This window comes from Ailuropoda melanoleuca, chromosome 5 (assembly GCF_002007445.2).
Source record: "Ailuropoda melanoleuca isolate Jingjing chromosome 5, ASM200744v2, whole genome shotgun sequence".
Lineage (NCBI taxonomy): Eukaryota > Metazoa > Chordata > Mammalia > Carnivora > Ursidae > Ailuropoda > Ailuropoda melanoleuca.
Genome location: NC_048222.1, coordinates 437,600 through 452,186, shown reverse-complemented (window position 1 = coordinate 452,186; position 14,587 = coordinate 437,600). Strand labels below are relative to the sequence as shown.

The 14,587-nt window shown below is 48.6% G+C and overlaps 4 non-coding genes across 4 annotated transcripts; 3 read left to right on the top strand and 1 right to left on the bottom strand.

The window, feature by feature from the left end:
• The first annotated feature begins 3,205 nt into the window (after positions 1 to 3,205).
• Positions 3,206 to 3,277, top strand: TRNAA-AGC. Its single transcript has one exon. It is a non-coding gene; the product is annotated as a tRNA-Ala (tRNA).
• A 469-nt stretch (positions 3,278 to 3,746) lies between these two features.
• TRNAA-AGC lies at positions 3,747 to 3,818 on the bottom strand. The gene has a single exon. It is a non-coding gene; the product is annotated as a tRNA-Ala (tRNA).
• A 1,669-nt stretch (positions 3,819 to 5,487) lies between these two features.
• TRNAA-AGC lies at positions 5,488 to 5,559 on the top strand. Its single transcript has one exon. It is a non-coding gene; the product is annotated as a tRNA-Ala (tRNA).
• Positions 5,560 to 14,123: 8,564 nt separating this feature from the next.
• Positions 14,124 to 14,196, top strand: TRNAF-GAA. Its single transcript has one exon. It is a non-coding gene; the product is annotated as a tRNA-Phe (tRNA).
• Positions 14,197 to 14,587: the final 391 nt, after the last annotated feature.

Below are 14,587 nucleotides of genomic sequence, written 5' to 3'. Positions count from 1 at the left end.
GTGACTTTTCCCCGCGGACAGGAGGAATGAACAGGCGCGAGGACAGGCGTACCGCAGCGGAGCAAAGTTGGGGGACCCCGCGAACTGCCTTGGCTCTGAAACCTGCTAACACAGCAAGCAAGTCTGCTATAGATACGGGTATTTGCAAGAATAAAGTCAAAGAGCCCTGGAAAGTTCCAAGTGGTGCCGTGGGTGGGCTGGAAAATTCGGGGAGTGCTGGACTCTCAAAGCAAGTAGGGTTGCTTGTCTGGGAAAGACAGAGGAAAAGCCATTTGCTGTGGAATGCTCGCTTTCTGCCTTGCGTGTGCCACCAGACATCTACTCACTGACCTCAAAACCTAAGGCTCTTCGTCCGAGGGCTTCATGTAATATTGACAAATATATTTCTTGCAGATTTTCATTTAAAGACTTAAAAACCGGAAGTGTTTGCTAGGGAAGGCGAGGAAAATGGAAGGCTCCCAGTTCTGATTCTCCTCTCTGAGTCCTCTGGAAGATTTACTGGAGACAATGAACCCAGACGGACGTTTGCCATCAGGTGACATGCTGTGGGAAGAAGAATCCATTGATGTCACCTGTGGGCCTTCCAAACTGGGGGTCCGGGACATGGAGGCCTTTAGTCTACGGCTTTCCTGACTTACTTCCACCACACCTCTGACTCCATGGACGCTAACAGTTTTCCCAAGTTTCTGTTCAGAAAGAAAGCACTGCAGTCTTGGAGAGAGGTCTTGCCCTTGCTCCCGCCCTTGGAAGTTGGGATCAATACCCCACCACATTTGGTGATTGATCTGGCCTACTGACCTCTCTCTCTTTCTCTCTCTCCCTATGTGTGGTGTGTGTGTGTGTGTTTATATGTAAGGAAAATGAGGGAAGAGAAAAGTCAGTGGGTAGTTTTCTGTTCCTCAGCCTTCACACAGGTTCAATTGAGAATACAAGAGAAACTTTAACAAACATTGCACAAGGGACTGTTTTTCTTTGCTTTGCTCTTTCTTTGCTTTTTTTATTTAAGATTTTATTTTTAAATAATCTGTACACCCCACATGGGGCTCAAACCCACAACTCCAAGATCAAGAGCTGCACAGTCCACCAGTTGAGCCAGCCAGGAGCCCCTGCTCTTTCTCCCTCTCTCCTGCTCCTTGGTGAGCTGTGAAACCCACGGAAGGAGCAGAAGCTTATTCGTGTGGCCGTAGCTCGCTGACCCCTCTCCCTCCCAGAGATCCTAAGTGAGCGCGATCTTTCTCTTTCATGCCTTCTTGTCTTCCTTGCTCTGATGCTATTTGGATGTGTACAACTTTGAACGGGAAAGAGACTGACTGTCTCCTCTGACAAAATGAATGGAAGATAGTGTGCACGGCTACTGTTTTTTATTCTTTTTATTCTTCTTGAAGGGAAACAATGACTGCATAATTTTTTTTCCAAAAAAATAACCACTAATTTCTTGGTCTAGATGTATAATGCTCCTTTAGGGACTGAGGAATTACGGCTTCAAATCTCAGAAGTGCTGGGGTGATTTAAGTGCCATTGAGGGTTCTGTCTTCCTCTGGAGCTTCATTGGTAGGGTCTGGCTTCTTCTAAATCTACGACTGCCATGACCTCCTTCAGTGGTAAAGAAATTTCCCATTTATATTGGGAAGTTCTCCCTTTCCTTCCTCTTTCATTTACTGCTCCTTTTCCTCCTCCTCTCTCTCTCTCTCTCTCTCTCTCTTTAACTCCTGCTCCCCGTGAAGCTGCCTTACCCTCTCCTGCCAACCTAGGAGTCTTTAAGTTTTAGCAAGCACCCTTAGCCCATGTGATTGATGAACTGAACCTTTCTTTGTACATGTTTAGATCATGCATCCTTTCCTGGAAAGAACGGAGCACTCCTGCACGTCACCAGGCTCTCCTGCACCATCCCGGGGCACCAAGGAACCAAACCCGCTGGCACAGCCTCGAGCACCCCAGTGACATCTGTAGCTGGCACTACCGTCATCAAGGACGGTCACGGACCACTGCTCTTCCTTAACTGATTAACTGAATCCCTTTAAAAACCCCTGGGCCAGGCAGAAACCTCGGAGTCGGCTTCTGGACAAGAGCCCACCTTCTCCCCAGGTGCCTGGCCTCCGGAATAAAGCTCGTATTTCTTTCCAACCAAAACTCATCTCTTTTGAGGACAGGCCTTTCATATGACCGGGCGCTGAACTTGGGTTCTGGCAACACTCTCTCTAAAGCTTTCTTGTGCTTTCAATCTCTGTCTCCCTCCAACGCCTATGCTAAAAAAGGGGTTTTGTTTGGGTTTTGTTTTGTTCTGTTTTAATATCAGGCAAGTTTTGATGAAGGTCAGCCCTGTTTCTGAAATAATGTTGCGCCTTATTTGGAACCCTAACGGGCCTCTTTAAATCACATTTAACTTCCATATAAAGAAAATAGAGAATCCCATTAAGCTGTATTTCCTTTTGTTCTCTCCCCTTTTGGTATCCTGTTATTCAAATTCTGAGACATAAAGATAACTGTAGTTAAGACATCTTACCTTATAGGGTAGTTGTGCTGAGTTGATGGTGCCCCTCCCTCCAAATTCATAGGCTTCCTGGAATCTCAGAATGTCATTTTATTTGGAAATAGGGTCTTTGCAGATGTAATCAAGTCCAGATGAGGCCGTGAGGGTGGGTCCTAATCCAATATGATTGGTGTCCTTGTGGGAAGAGGGAATTTGAACAGACACACGCAGGGAGACAGCGTGTGACCACAGAGACGAGGTTTGGAGTGGTGCAGCCGCAAACCCCGGAGGCGGGGAGAGGAGGGCCGGCTGCTCTTACAGTCCTCGTGTCTGCCCCTGACCTGCCTTTACAGCTCTCCCCTCCACCCCCACTCCCTATTCCCGTCCCATCAGCAGGCTCCGCAGCTGGCTAAGCCTTTTCATCTGGCGGAAGGAGTCAATCTTCACAGCCGAGAGTTCCGTCTCCCGAGCAGGGCTCCCTGTGCGCGGTTAGTGTCGTTCTTAGGACTTTAATCACGGTACGTGCGATTATTAAAAGCTCCCCCGGGAAACCTCCTTGAAGGCTACAACTGTGCCTCTGTAAGCCCATTGCACAGGAACGCAACGTCTCTGCGCTGGAGGGTGTCCGGACCAGCGGGGTCGCGCGGAGCAGGCCCTGACCCGTTCGCTTCCGTCTGGCGCACCTGCAGACAGCAGTGGCAGTCAGTGTGCTGGAGACGTAGGGTCCCTGCGCAGGGGGGTGTAGCTCAGTGGTAGAGCGCGTGCTTAGCATGCACGAGGCCCTGGGTTCGATCCCCAGCACCTCCACGCGGCGCCCCCCCACCCGGGCCGCTGGCCTTTACAGGAGCTCGGGGGCTGTGACTTTTTTCCACCTGCTGCCGAAGGGCCACGTTCTCTTCACTCTGCCAAGTCCTTTTACTGCGGTGTGGACGCAGCGAGGTTGGAGGAACCGAGGCCCTCGGAATTGCAACGGATTCGTATTAAATAATCAGGAAAAGGAAGGAACAAGAGCAAGGGAAAGACAAAAAAGACGAAGAAGCCCTCGGACAAAACCCCTAGACTTCCGTTTTCTCGCGCTGTGCTCGTGTCAGTAGAGAAGAACTGAGCTCGCCCTTTGCTTTTCCGGTCTCTGCTCTTCCCCATCCGCGCACACGTGCCTGGCACGGAGATGCCTCCGAGGAAAGAGAACACCGTCACGGGCATTCAGATCGGTGTCCCGGAGCGGCCATGTCGCCAGGAGTCGAAGCCACGGCATTCACGTAAAAGTGAGACTGCGTGGAGGTGCTGGGGATCGAACCTAGGGCCTCGCGCATGCTAAGCGCGCGCTCTACCGCTGAGCTACACCCCCTCCCACCAGGTGGCGTTCTCCGCCGTACTAGTTGGCACCACGGCTGCAGGTGCGCCAGAGCGAAGCGAGGGGGCAGGGTCCGCTCGGTGCACAGCTGCGGTTTGGAAAACCCTCCGAACCGCAGAGCCACCGAACGCAAGGAGGCTCTGCTCACTGCCGGGCGCCCGGGGCACTGCTCGCGGCCCACTTCCTGCCCACCGCCAAGGAGAGTCTCCGGACGGAATACTCTCCTGGTCCCTCAGCCTCCTTCCCTCCTGTCTGCAGGGCTCTCCGAAATGCGCAAGAGGTGGTGCAGGGCACGCAGAGACCCGCAAGTGTAGAGGATCGAGGGGAAGGGGAGGGAAGGGGAGGGAAGGGGAGGGGGGGAGGGAAGGGGAGGGAAGGGGCGGAGGGGAGGGAAGGGAAGGGGAGGGGAGGGAAGGGGAGCGGAGGGGAGCGGAGGGGAGGGAAGGGAAGAGGAGGGGGAGAGGAGGGGAGGAAGGAAGGAAGGAAGGAAGGAAGGAAGGAAGGAAGGAAGGAAGGAAGGAAAAGAAAACCCAGTACCACAGAGGTGCTCAGGAAATTCAGGTCCGCGTGAGGAGGTAAGACTGCAGTGCAACTGCTTCATGATACGGGTGTGAAATGAGCAGCAAAGAGTGTGTCAGTCACTACTTTTCTAAATGGCTGCACCCACATCTTTGGAGAGGCGCATCCTCACGCTGTCCCGGGGCTGCTTCTCCGGTGCTGAGAGCCCCAGCGACCGGAGACAGGAAAGGGGATTAGGAAACACGCTCCTGTGGACATTGCACCTCTTTCAGAAAAAATGTTTCCGGGGAACTTGAAGGAAGCGAAAGAAACAAACTTGTTCGTCATTCGTTCCTAGCACAACACCCTAAAAATCAGTCCTTTCCAACCATAATGATGTGCACACACCGTTGCAGACAAAACCTCCTCTTCTCCCTCATCAGTACAGGACTCAGGCATTCCTCTTTTAGCCGTTAGAATCCCTTTATTTTTGTTTCAGTGGGCTGCACTCCCAGCCCTCGGGCTCGAATTCACTGCCCTGGGATCAAGGTCGGGATGCTTAACCAGCTGAGCCATCCAGATGCCCCTGCTTTTTGTTCATTTTAATAGTCAATGCTTCCAAGATTTGTGTAGCAGACCTGTGTGCTAGGTCTAAGCCTACCATCATCTGTTGAGCACTTTCGTACACTCTGGCAAGGAGATGGTCCAGGCTCCTCTTGTGATTTCCCTGCCGCAACCCTCAGGTGACAGCAAATTCTTCCCGCAGCATTGGTTCCTGCCTCTGGGGATCTGTATTAGGGAATTAGGATAGGAGACCAGCTTTGCTCAAAGTCCCCAGGGTGTCACTGTTTCCAGGCAGCGGACAGAGCCAGGACGGGGCTCTTCCCTGCCGTCTTCTCTTAAGGCTGTGTGTGGCCCCAGCTTTCGGATGGGCTGACCAGCCTGAAAGGACCTGGGGAAGGTGTCCGTCTGCCGTGCATCACTTCCTTCATCGTTACGCAGCGGGAAAGAGATGCAATCTAGGAGGTTCAGAAACAAGGGAGCTCTATAGAAAGAGCCTTTCGTTAGCATTCTCAGGTCCTCAGGACTCGGGGTAGGTACAGGGCTGTGATTAACATGCTTCTGAAAGAAGAAAAAAATGAGCAGGGCATTAGGGATGTAGCTTGGGGGTGTAGCTCAGTGGTAGAGCGCGTGCTTAGCATGCACGAGGCCCCGGGTTCAATCCCCGGCACTTCCACATTCCAAGTTCCTCCTGCACCCCTTGTGCAGGGAATCTTTCAATCTTTGAGTGAAAAAAAAAATCCAGGTTTCTGTCTGCAGTGCTCCGAACTGCCTAGATAGTTATTTTGGAATACAAGGTGATGATTAATGCTCGTTTACTCAAAGCTGGCTCTAAAGTCTTACACTGCACAAAAACTGAGGTGTGGGGAAAACCTGAGTTTAGGGAAGGAACCTCTCCTGCAAGGGCAGCTCCTAAGACAGTTAAACCATACCCAGGTCGGCATCCATGCGCCCCAAACTAGCATCGGGAACCAGGTCAAGAGGGTTTTTCCTGGATGTGAGGGAAAATTTAAAATTAGTCTTAGAAAATCTGAGAAAGTCAACCTGCTCTAGTAGTTTCTGGGAGGACAGTTTCTCCTCTGGAACGAAGAACATGGGATTGCCCAGGAATGAGAGGCAGCACAGCTGGCTGCATACTGTGCTGGGCCCTGAGCCCTGCCAGCCGCGCTGGTCACCGTCCCCTGAAGCTGGCCCCAAGGACAGGTCAGGTGACAGGTCTCCCAGCTGAAGAAGCAGGACGCTCTCGGTTCCCTTGCCATCTCTGGAAAGACTGAGAGATGCTCAGGGATGCTGGGTGTGAGCTGAGAAGGCAGAAGATGCTCGGTTACTTCAAACACTTGTCACCCTGCCCGGCCCTGTTTGGATTCCAAAATTAAAGAAGTGGCCAGAGTGCAGAAAATTTCCCCCTCCTACTGGCCCTGAACTCAGAGGCGTGTAGCTGGCAGAGCAGCGCCTCTTGGAAGGGCTGCACAAGATGAGCCACAGGAGTCCCAGGTCCTTAGGGGAGCATCTGAGAACCCAGCGCACCTTCTCCCCGACACAGGGCGCTTGCTCTGTGCTTGTGGGACAAGTCTACCTTCCTCCACAAGGAGCTTTACATCCACAGTCCCAACAACAATCATAACTTTGATGAGTCCTCGTGAGTTTGATCATGCAACCCAGCTTATAAAGTAAGATAGTTCTGATGTCTGACCTAAACCAGGAGAAGATAGAGTACAGGGAGACCTGAGCGAAAGAGAAAGGCTCTTCCTGATCACAAAAGAGGTGATTGGTTTGGTTTGTGTTAATCCACTGTTTGTCACAAATAACGTGCCACTTGCAGGAAACCAAACCTCGGCATTAACCAAGAGCACTGTGAAGGTTTTGCTTCAAGAGTTTAGGAAACTTGCATCTCTCACCCCATAAATGTGGGCGACATTGGCAAGTCATGCCCATCACCAGTTGTTCCCTGAATTAACTTACACCAACTCCAGGGGGCGTGCTCACCCACAGTAAAGGTTCCTTTCCTGCGAGAGGAGCCGCACAGCAATTCTGTGCCTCCGGGTTTCACACAGCATCCAACGGGGGAAGACGCGCCTTCCACTCTTCCCGAGACCTGTCTACCCACCCCTCACACCTGCAGATGCGGATTCCGCCAAACACGTTCTAAGATCACACTCTTATTTGTCCTCCAAATATCTTCACTTCTTAATTTGACTTCTGTAAATAGGTACTCACTCATAAGACAGAATGTTTTTATGCCACACGACGATCCGTAAACAGTGTGGGGTTTTCAGTTGGTTATGAGTGATCAAAGGAATCCTAAAGAAAATTCTAAATGACTTACAGGTTTGTGTCTCTTGCAGAGTCCCGAGAAGATAATTTCCCTATGGCAGTGATTCTTCAACTTTGGTAAGATCACGTTCCTGGAACCTGCAGTATAAATAGATTATATGAAAGACTGTTTTTTCTTCTAGTGGAGACGTCCCCTGGCCACTCACTTCTTACAGGTTCTTCCTGGAGCGGTGTTCCTCAGATCCCCGCTTCTTCCCAATATTCCATCCCTGGCTCTCCCCCACCGGTCCTGTTTTCTCGCATGTCATTTTCTCCACTTTCATGGCAGAAGTCAGTCCCTGGCTCAGGCTTCTCCAGCCCAATGCCTGAATAATCATCATCATGGGAGTCCCATCAAAATCAGCTCGGCTCCCTGATTTCGTACTGTACCCCCTTTCTGATGAAGAGCGTGGTATCAAACTTGGCAATCCAAACAGCCTAGCATACATCCATCAGCTGTGCTAGCTGATCTGTTCTGCTTGCACTTGCATTTAAAAATTTAAAAATATAAATTTAAAAATAAAAATCTAAAGTTTCTTCTTAAGATTTTATTTATTTATTTGACAGAGAGAGAGGGAACACAAGCAGGGGGAGTGGGGGAGAGAAAGAAGCAGGCTTCCTGCTCAGCGGCTCGATCCCAGAATGCTGGAATCATGACCTGAGCGGAAGGCAGACACTTAACGACTGAGCCACCCAGGTGCCCCAAAATCTACAGTTTTTAAAAAAGATTTTATTGACTGATTTGAGAGAGAGAGAGAGCAATACACACGAGGTTGGGGGAAGGAGCAGAGGGAGAGAGAGAGGGGCTCTCAAGCAGACTCTGAGCTAAGTGCAGAGCCCAAGCTGGGGCTTGATCATACAACCCTGAGATCACGACCTGAACCGAAACCAAGAGTCAGACACCCAACAGAACGAGCCACCCAGGCGCCCCTAAAAATCTAAAGTTTAATTGGAAAAGTCTAGAAAAGTTGGAGGGCAAGAATTCCCATATGCTACACAGCAACACACTTTTAAATTCATTTCTACTTAGAGGCTTTGTATGTGTGTACGTGTAGGTGAAGGTCAGTCAAAAGACGCTGTGAAAGGGCCCATAAAAGAAGAATCTCTATGTGTGTGTGTGTGTGTGTGTGTGTGTGTGTGTGTGTGTGAACGTGATGTGATTGTTGTTATGAGAAACTATTTGACCTTAGGCCATCTTGGTTTCTCCAGTGACGTGGGGAAAATTATTGAACATCTCTGGTCATTTTAACTGAGCCTATTAATTTTTCTTACTGCCAGACAGCCTTGCAGATAACATGCCATCGCTGGTACAGTTTTGCCCCTGTCTAGAATGTCTAAATTTTAAGGGCTCCAGGAAAGAACAATATTAAACATTCTTGAAGGATAAGTTCACTGCTGAGATTAGAATACTAAAATCTGAAAGCAGATGAAAACTAAGGTCATAAAGATTCAGATATGAAAACCTAATTTCATCAAGGATAGGGTAGCTCTATTTTTAACGTCTTGAGGAAACTCCATACTGTTTTCCAGAGTGGCTGCACCAGCTTGCACTCCCACCAACAGTGGAAGAGGGTTCCCCTTTCTCCACATCCTCACCAACAACTGTCCTTTCCTGACTTGTTAATTTTAGCCATTCTGACTCGTGTAAGGTGGTACCTCATTGTGGTTTTGATTTGTATTTCCCTGATGATGAGTGATATTGAGCATTTTTTCATATGTCTGTTGGCCATTTGGATGTGGTCTTTGGAGAAATGTCTGTTCATGTCTTCTGCCCATTTCTTGATTGGATTATTTGTTCTTGGGGTGTTGACTTTGATAAGTTCTTTATAGATTTTGGATACTAGCCCTTTATCTGTTATGTCATTTGCAAATATCTTCTCCCATTCCATAGGTTGCCTTTTAGTTTTGTTGGATGTTTCCTTTGCTGTGCAAACCTTTTTATTTTGATGAAGTCCCAATAGTTCATTTTTGCTTTGTTTTCCTTGCCTTCGGAGACGTGTCTTGCAAACGGTTGCTGTGGCCGATGGTGAAGAGGTTACTGCCTCTGTTCTCCTCTAGGATTTTCATGGATTCCTGTCTCACATCGAGGTCTTTCATCCATTTTGAGTTTATCTTTGTGTGTGGTGTGAGAGAGTGGTCAAGTTTCATTCTTTTGCATGTAGCTGTCCAATTTTCCCAGCACCACTTGTTGAAGAGCCCGTCTTTTTTCCGTTGGCTAGTCTTTCCTACTCTGATAAATGACATAACTTTAAAATTCTAATTTAGCTACCAATGTTAAACTGTAAATTTTAAAAATGGACTTAATTGAAAGCATTTAAATATAACAAGATACAAAAAGACATACTTGTAACTTCTCAGGTCTTTATACACTTTTGGATTAGTTGACAAATTAACCCTAAAATATCACATGACATAACATGGTCCCATACACATGATGTGTGAAGGGAAGGAAGCCAAAACATGTCACCTAAAATATACCACTTTGACATAAAAATTACTTTGAACAGAAGGCAGTTAAGAAGCAGCAAACAAAGAAAAGCCCTATCTGCCCGTCCCCCATTTCTGCCTAAAGTCGGGACATAAATCCTCCTTTTTCAGGAGACTGACACTTACCCGCCCAGAGAGGCACCAGAGGAATCTGCAAACAAACCTTCCTCCATTACTTTCCTCCCATGTATCTACCTTCCCAGTTTGCTACCCTTAGAGCCTGAAACTGCTTTCCTCTGTCCTGTCATTTCTCTGCACATGTACTGTTCTTTGTAAAAGATGTGAGAAGTTCTAAGCTGCCACTTTCAGTTACTGTACATTGGGGGTAATCCCGTGCCCGTGTAATATGATCTGTGCATGTTAATAAACTGTTTTTCTCTCATTAATCTACCCTTGTGTTAAAGAGTCCCAGCTGAAAACCTACGATGGGTAGAGGTGAAGTTTTGCCTCCCTGTACCAGCCTGCTGCTCTCTCTGCACTCTATTCACTGAGCAGTTGGACAGCCTGTGCTAGACCCCACACGGTGAGACACGTCAGGTCCTCTGGTCATGCACTTGGGGGTCAGAGCTAGTAAAAGATTCTACTGCATTTTTAAGTCCTTATCTCCATGTCTACACTCATTTCATGGAGACCTGTAGCAAATAATAGAAGTCAGCAGAGACAGTATTTTTCTGAACTTCTTGGATTATCAGAGAGCATAGGTCAGCGGTGGAAAACATGAAATGATGTGCTGGGTTCAATTTCTAGCACCACCATTCCTGCCCTTCCCCTTCAGTCTCTCAAGACAAACTTTCTCACTTTCCTGTCTTTGTATTAATTTACTCACTTTTTCCTGCTCATATCAAAGTTAGATGCATGCCTTCTATGGGTTGCCTTTGCTCCTGACCCATTTCAACTCCATGGGCCTCATCATTACTGACGATGCCTGTCCTCCCAAGGAACGTTTGAGTGAAGAAAACAAAAACGAGAGGTCCAGCTCATGCAGGATCTGCAGAACCAGAGACCACAGACATGGCAGCCCTAGATCGAGCGTGAGCACTCCGTTCCGTTGGCGATATATGGAGGTGCGTGAGAGGAAAAGAACAGGAAGAGAAAGAAGCAATAAGAGATTCTCAGTCAATTATCTCTAAAAAGGCACTATTTTTTCAACTGTGCCTGGATCAGTGACACAGCTGCAGACCAAGGAGAAGCAAACCTGCCTGGGGACTAGCCCCCTTCTTCTCTACCCTTCTCCCTTAACTGCAGATTATCCTGCACAGTCACCGAAGCAGTGAGCCGTGGATCACGACTCTTCCTACACAGGTAAACTCCACAGAAGAGAACTGATCACTCTTTCCATCAGCTCAGTGCTTCCACGGTTGAGAAAAGTGGAGGTGGAAGTCAGGGGTCAGTGACCCACACCGTTCTGGTGTAACCAGAATAGGTCTCCCATCCTTACTGGATGTAGGAAAGGTACTGTTTTTGTCTTAAAGAATTCTCATCCCTCCGCTCGTTCACACAGTCTAACAGACCACATCGTCCCCTACCCAGTTCCTGAGGTGAAGTCTTCAGAGCACTGACAGAGGGAATGTAGGGATTTCACGTCTTCAAGTTCTCCTCGGCATCCGCCTCAAAAACTGCCTCCCCAGCTGTTTTTAGCTCTTTAAATAAAATTATGCCTGTTGTACCAAGTTCCACTCACATAGAGAGTGCAGGAAGAAACACGTAAAGGCTTTGGAGTCAGAATGAAGGTTGTCAGTGCCGTGGACAGGAAGCAGAATGTTCCTGTGGCCATCCGCTGTGACAGGGAAAGGACGCCACGCCATTGCCTCTCTCTGATTCCTGCAACCATGAATCCCGATGAGAGAGAGACAGTGCCGTCCTGCTCGCTGACTCAGACATTGACCACCTCCTCGGTGTCACTACCCTAGCTCCCAGGAAATGTTGTCTCTTGGCTTGTACCATAACCAAGTACTGGAAAGGTCATTCCACCGTTCAGTCAGGCCGTGTGCTTGCTTCAGAGTGATGGCAACATGGGGAGACCAGCAAACTCCGGAACATTAGCCCATTGCCATCCTTTGCTGTAAAATGGTGTATTATCTCAGACACAATGCTGTGGGACCTGAGACATCAGTAATCTCGTGGACGGGAGTTTGGCAGGAGTACTGTGAGAGGTAAAGGCAAAGCTGTATCCAGGGTAAGTTTCTACTGGGGAGAAAATACACAGGGACCCTCTAGTGCGGACGTGGTCCATGGTGCTGAACCTGGCTCTTCCGTGGAATGATAACATACGGAGGCCCAGGGCGTGTCTGTAATGCTGGTCGTTTGGTCATTTAGAGGCTGAACCAGATCTATTTCGCTGTATAAAACCCCACGCTCTGAGCCCATCCGTGGCCTTCATCCCTGTCACCACGGCCACTTTGTTCATCAGCTCACTGGACAAGGACAGGGATGACTAAGGAGAAGCTTACAGACGTCCTCCATCAGGATGGGTCGTCTTGTTCACCTGCCTATGAAGATTCCCCTCTGAGGAGGCTGCTGTTTGGGGAGCATTCATGGGGAAACAAATATCCTTAGATTCTGCACATTTGGGGAAATCTGTCCATCTGCCTCCTTCCTACACTTCTTTGTCACTACTTTACCAATAATTTCCCTTCCAAACCTCTCCTCATCCACCTGAACTATTAGCTATTTCTCATTAAGTAGCGTAGACCTTTACCTCACATCTGTCCTTGCAGGCAGAGCAGCCAGGTGTCTTGCTTGAAGCTGGGCCCATCGGGAAGGTTTGCCTTTGCCACTGGCCTGCAGGTACCTTGTGTGGTGCCAGCATATGACGCAGAACTACCCATAAACCAGGCCTGGCCTTTTTTTCTTCTTCAGTTATAGGAGACGCCCTATGGGAACCCTCCTACACTGTTGGTGGGAACGCAAGCTGCTGCAGCCACGCCGCAAAACAGTACGGAGGGTCCTCAAAAAGTTGAAAATAGAGCCGCCCTACGACCCAGCAATTGCCCTACTAGGGTATTTACCTAAAGGGTACAAAAATACTGATTTGAAAGGGCACATGCACCCCGATGTTTATAGCAACATTATCAACAATAAGTATCAACAATAAGTCATACTGGATTAGGGCCCACCCATATGACCTCATTTTACCTTAATTATCTCTTTAAAGGTCCTATTTCCAAATACAGTCACAGACCGAGGTCCTGGGGGTTGGAACTTCAACATATAACTATGGAGAGACAGAATTCAGCCCCACACAGTGGTCAGTTTCTATCAGCATAAAGAATGAACTATTTTCTACAGCAATAGGAGCACGTCAAGTACCAGTGGCTACGATGATTTGTTCCAGTGAGGAAATCATGGCTGGGACAGCAGCTGGAATTGAAATCACCACTTCCTCAAATTCACAATAGTCTGCTGCCACTTTCCATGATGATTCTGTCTTCTGCACAGGCCAAATAGGCAAACTGGATGGAGATGTGGTAACAACCACCAGTCCATACGTTTCTTACTGATGGCACTTATCTTTAGAATTCTTCCAGAACTGCAATATCCTTCGTGTCTATTATTTTGGTGGGTAGCGAGAACTCATGGCTTCCAGCTGGCCTTTCCTCACTTCATATCTCACATGTCAGGAATCCAATCCAGATCTCCTTGAATGAAGAGGAGACTGGCTCCATGTGAGAAGGGAACTTGGTACACAGCTAAAAATGTATATGGCAAATATTTCTTTTCTAGCCTTCCCCAAAGAGAGTCCACTTATCAAGGCAATTGTGTGCCGGAGACAAAGTTTGGAGATTATTTAACGTGACTCTGAGCTGATGTTAAATATTGGAACACGATATGCCACTGTGGTCTATAGGTCAGAGGTGGCTTTTAGAGGTCATGTGATCAATAGAATCGGGTGTATTTTACTGCAGGTCTATTTGAATCCCTGAATCTGCCTCATAGTTATTTCCCAAGATCCAGGATGCCTGGTTAGAATAGACATGCACAGCCCCTCCAGCATCCCGTCATCACACTGGATTTGGGGAGTCATTCTAACTGTAGCATCTGTGACTGTCACTCCTGGACAGCAGAGAGCAGCTACCGCAGAGGCTTTTCAGGAAGGAGGCTGCTGTCCTCACCAACACATTTCTCAAGGACTCGGTGAAGACAGTCCTCTAGACCAGGAGTTTCCACAAAATTTTTCTGTAAATGGCCAAAAAGTAAATATTTTAGATTTTGCAGGTCACATGGCAAAATCAAGGATATAGGTACTTACATAACAAGAGAGAAAAAAAATCCCACTTTTAAAAATGAAATTAAAGTATAATAATAGTCGAGTACAATTATTATTACTAATAATAATTAGAAGAATTATCCTTGGGGATAACATTTTGTTCAAAGTTAGTGTTCCCTATCATTAAAATTTCTCAGCATTTTTGGAGATAATGAGAGACGAAAGAACGANCAGCCGAAATAGCTCAGTTGGGAGAGCGTTAGACTGAAGATCTAAAGGTCCCTGGTTCGATCCCGGGTTTCGGCAAGCCGAGCCTTTTGGTCCCCGCGCGGGTTCGCTGCGGTTCCCGGGAGCCCAGGACTGTGGATGAGGGCTGTGAGGCTGTGACTGTTCGAATAAGACTTTAGAGGTGCACGCTGAAATCAGAACGTCATGAATTTCGGGTCTCACGAAATGCTGTTCTTCCTTCACCTTCTCAAACTTTTGGAGCGGTGACCGGCGCCGGCTCTTTCCCGCGGCGTCCGAGCGCGGCGCGCACACGGTCGTGCCCCCTCCGGCCCACGGCTGCCGCGCGCCACTTGCCGCAGCGACGGGTCCACAGCGTTGCCGGGCCCCGCGCGCCCGCCCGCCTCCCTACCCGCGCACGCACGCGGACCGAGCAAGAGCTCCGGCCGCCGCCCGGGTCACGAGCTACGCC